The sequence below is a fragment of the Marmota marmota genome, unplaced genomic scaffold (genome assembly GCF_001458135.2).
Source record: "Marmota marmota marmota unplaced genomic scaffold, marMar, whole genome shotgun sequence".
Taxonomy (NCBI): domain Eukaryota; kingdom Metazoa; phylum Chordata; class Mammalia; order Rodentia; family Sciuridae; genus Marmota; species Marmota marmota.
The window spans coordinates 27472923-27477555 of NW_026000019.1; the positions used below are offsets into that span (position 1 = coordinate 27472923).

Here is a 4633-nt window from a genome sequence, read left to right on the forward strand (position 1 = left end):
AAAAAAAAAAAAAAAAAAAGGCCGGATGTGGTGGCTCATGCCTGTAATCCCAGTAGATGGCGGTTTGGGAGACTGAGATAGGAGGATCACCAGTTATTTGAAGTCAGCCTTAGCAAAACAAGGCCCTAAGCAACTCAGTGAGACCCTGTCTCTAAATAAAAAATAAAAATAGGGCTGGGGATGTGGCTCAGTGGTTGAGTGCCCCTGAGTTCATTCCTGGTACCCCCCTCCCACCCAAAATAAAATTGGGCCCAACCCCAGATTATGTTGGTGGGGTGGGACCTGGGCATTTGTGGATTTTTTTTTTTTTTTAGCTCCTCTGATGAATCTAATATGCAGTAAGAAACAAGTTATCACTGCTCTTTATACCAGAGGTCCACAAACTAATAGCTCCAGCTATCCATATTGCTGTGATCATTCCTTTTTGAATTGTTTATGGCTACTTTTGTGCAAAACTGGCAGAATAATGACAGAAACTGTATATCCTTCAAAGCCTAAAATTTTTACTCTTAAGCCCTTTATAGGAAAAGTTTGCCTACTATTGCTCGTGAGCCCCAACATCACTTTCTTCAGACTTTGTTTTAGAGTTGAGGAAATGAAAAGCAATTCCAGGCCTTTGGGTAAAAGAGAATTGATGATACCCTTTATCCCTATATTTATGTGTCATATACGTGTTACAGATATGAGGAGCCCTTCCTTTGCCACCCCAAACAATTCCCTGATTTTTGTCAACACTGTTCTGATTCCAACTAAATTTTGCTAAATTTAGTTGATTAAAAAACAAGCAAACAAACAAAAAAACCCTGAAATGGCAAATACTTACTGAAACTAAATTCAACACAATGCAGCAAGCATCTAACTTCCCTTTAATATGGTGCGTATACTTTGATGCATATCTTTTGAGGCTTTTTTGGTTTTGTTTTGGTACTGGGGATTGAACCTAAGGGTACTTTACCACTGCATTCCATCTGCAGTCCTTTTATTTATTTTTAATTTTGAGACAGGATTTTGCTAAGTGGCTTTGAACTTGCAACCCTCTTGCCTCAGCTTCCTGAGTAGCTGGGATTACAGGCATGTGCCTCTGTGCCTGGCTCCTTGAGACCTTTCAATGGCAGAGTTTTTTCCCCCCTAAGTTTGATTTTTTAAAATTTTATTCTTTTATCTGTGGAAGAGAAGGTTGGGCCAGAGGTGGATTCAATTTTCTGTTTTTTCAAGTTTCTGAGAAAATTCCTTCCTACATTTCTTACATTCTTTGCTTTTTTTTTTTTCTCACCTTCTTTTCCTCTTCCCTTCTGCTTTCTGGACTATTGCCAGCCCTCCTACATCTTTTCTCTCACCGTCCACATTATAAAATCCTCATTCATCTGGGCTCCCCAACTTCTCGGCCTCAGAGCTATCCTACTTTCTCCCTGAGCTAATCTGAGTTTAGCCAGACATTGTTGGGTCAGAAGATAAAGTTGAAAGGGCAAATTGTGTCATTTATTCTTTCCTCAAATAACCAAATCCCTTTGGGAAGTTTCTCCTGTGGTCCAATTTCCTCTCTGAGTCATAACTATTCTTGTTTCTTTTTTCCCCCTCCCTCAATCTTTGTGATAGATTATAGCATTTCCTCATTACTATATTACTGAGGCATAATTTATCTATAATAAAATGCACAGTTCTTAAGTGTTTAATTCATTGAGTTTGGGGTATGCTCCCTTGTAACCATTTCCCTAAATAAGATTTATTTATTTACTTTTTAATATTTATTTTATTTATTTTAGTTGTAGTTGGGCACAATACCTTTATTTTAATTATTTTATATGTGTGCTGACGATTGAACCCAGGGCCTCGAATGTGCAAGGCAAGCACTCTACCACTGAGCCACCACCCAGCCCACCCCTAAATAAGATTTAGAACACAGAAATCCCCAGGTTTTTTCCAGGTGCCCCTTCCAATCTCTCCCTTTCTCTCTTTTTAAGCAACCACTTTCTATCACTATAGATGAGTTTTCTAGCACCCTTCCTGGCCTGCCAACATCTATCTTTTGCTTCTTTCTGTTTTATAGTTCAAAGTTAGAATCCTAGAAGTAAAGTGATCTGGCTTACTATATAACCATGCCCTCTGGTTTGATCATTGTTAAAAGAACATTCCTCTTTCTCCCTCATTAACTGTTTGGTTAATAACCCTAACAGGCAGTTCCAGGCCATTACCTTTAAAGTTCTCTTTCCCTTTCCTCATAACTACCTGTTTCAGCAGGTGAAGCTCCAGCATTAGGGCTCACCAGCTACATGCACTTAGCTTGCCTTCTTCTGCCTTCCTTTTCATACTAAATTGGACTTCCTCTTTCATCCTACTTTATACCAGGTTTATGTTTACCATATGCATATGTCATAATGTGTTCATCATATCTGTTATACTTTTTTTTTTTTTTTGAGTACTGAGAATTGAACTGGGTGCACTACTGCTGAGCTTCATCTTCAGTCTCTTTTTTTTATTTTGAGACAGAGTCTTGCTAAATTGCCCAGACTGGCCCCAAACTTGAAATCCCCCTTCCTCAGCCTCACAAGTAACTGGAATTACAGGTGTGCGCCACTGTGCCAAACTTTACATTACTATATTTTTGTTTGTTTGTTTGTTTCCCCTCCTAATTGGCTAGGCACTTCAAAAGTAGGGACTGGCTTTCATTTTCTTACCTCGGTGAATGTGAGTTTTCAGTAGGTGTTTGTTGAGCTTTATTAGCTTTTGACCTTCAGAACTTTCTAATTTCAGCCTTTCTGAAGCATCACTGCATAGCCAATCTTAAAATAACATTTTTATCTTATCAGTCAGAGTTGATAATATACAATAGGTCTTCTTTGCCTAGTGACTGGAGCACGTGTCTCAGCCTGGCCTTTTGAGCAATCTGTAGTCTAGATCTGGCATCAACCTTCATTTTCAAAGTAGCCTTCCAGTACTCGCTCTCATCAGGATTCCGCCCCCCCCCCACCAGTACTGGGGTTTGAATTCAGTGACACTCTATATTGAGCTATATCCCTAGCCCTTTTGATTTTTATTTCCACTCAGGGTCTTGCTAAATTGTCCAGGCTGTCCTCAAACTTGGCTGTCCGTCTTCCCCAGTAGGCGGGATTACAGGTGTGAATCGCTACACTGGTTCAGGTGATTTCTGTGTGTGTGTGTGTGTGTGTGTGTGTGTTGCTGGGGATTAAATCAAGAGCTTCAGGAATCTTTTTTGTCCTTAAGTAGACCTTCTTCCTTTCTAGACCAGACCTTCGCTCATCATTTCTGCTGTTTGGGAAACTTCCAGTCTTTTGTACCCTCTGAATTTCACAAGAATTAGAAGAATGTATTTGGCAGTAGATTTGCTGGTCTCATCAAGAGGGCTTTTAAACTCAAGGAGAAGGGAGAAAAATAGCAGATAAAATTATATAACTGGATTCCATGAAGAACACAAGATGCAGAATAGTAGACAAAGCACATACCTCTATTGTAGCATTTATCACACTATATTAATAATTTACATTCTCCTCTAGACTGAGTTCTTTGAGCAGAGGGGTTGTTTATTTTATTGTTATGGCCAACAATGAAACCAAAACCTCTCACATAGGAGATACTTAGTAGATGAATTTTCAGGGAGGCATTTAGTAATTCCCAGGGGAAAACGTGAGGTGAAAAGTTGGAAACGGTACTCATGAATGCCAGGATGTTACTATGGAAAGAGTAAAGATTCTGAGAGAGTTCTGAGTTCTAGTTCTGGCTTAGCCCAACTGAGGTGACTTTAAGATACTTTTAACTATTTCAACTCTCACTATTCTCATTTGTAAAATGGAACTTGTAAGGCTTTGCTGGATGTTGTGGTGTATGCCTGTTAGCTACTTGGGAGGAGGATCCCAAGTTTGAGGTCAGCCTCAGCAACTTTATGAGATCCTTAGCAACTTAACAAGACCCTGTCTCACAAAGAAAAAAAAAAAAAAGGACTGGAATGTAGCTCAGTAGTAAAGTGCTCCTGAGTTCAATTCAATTCCTAGTACCAAAGAGACAGAAGTTTCCTTGGATTGTTGTGTTAATACCTATCATATAGAACATATGGATTTATAGTTATATATGAGAGTATATACAATACACACAAAGAGCTAAATGCAATAGCATAAATATCAATGAAATTTGATGGAAGATATCATGATTGGAAGTGTGAAAGTATGTCATAATAAAAGGAAAATATGTTTAATAAAAGATAATTTTGCACAATAGCACACACCTGTAATCTCAGCTACTCAGGAGACTGAGGCAGGAGGATCAAAAGTTCAAGGCCAGGGCTGGGGATGTGGCTAAAGCAGTAGCGCTCGCCTGGCGTGCGTGTGGCCCAGGTTCGATCCTCAGCACCACATACAAACAAAGATGTTGTGTCCACCGATAACTAAAAAATAAATATTAAAATTCTCTCTCTCTCTTAAAAAAAAAAGTTCAAGGTCAGCCTGGGTAATTTATTGAGACCCTGTCCCAAAATAAAAACTTAAAGAGCTGGGGATGTAGGTCAGTGGTAGAGTGCCTGGTTAGCATGTTCGAGGCCTTGATTTTGATCTCCTTCAACAAAAAACAAAATGTGTTGAGACTTGATTTGTGGCCACCTTTTTTTTGGGGGGGGGGCGGGGGG

General features: G+C 39.4%; 1 long non-coding RNA gene across 1 annotated transcript in view; it reads right to left on the reverse strand.

Moving 5' to 3' along the window:
- LOC125618704 overlaps window positions 1-3919 on the reverse strand; it is a 9161-nt gene extending 5242 nt beyond the window's left edge. The window contains exon 1 of the long non-coding RNA XR_007350104.1: window positions 3690-3919. This is a non-coding gene — a long non-coding RNA (uncharacterized LOC125618704). The remainder of the gene's footprint in view (window positions 1-3689) is intronic.
- Window positions 3920-4633: the final 714 nt, after the last annotated feature.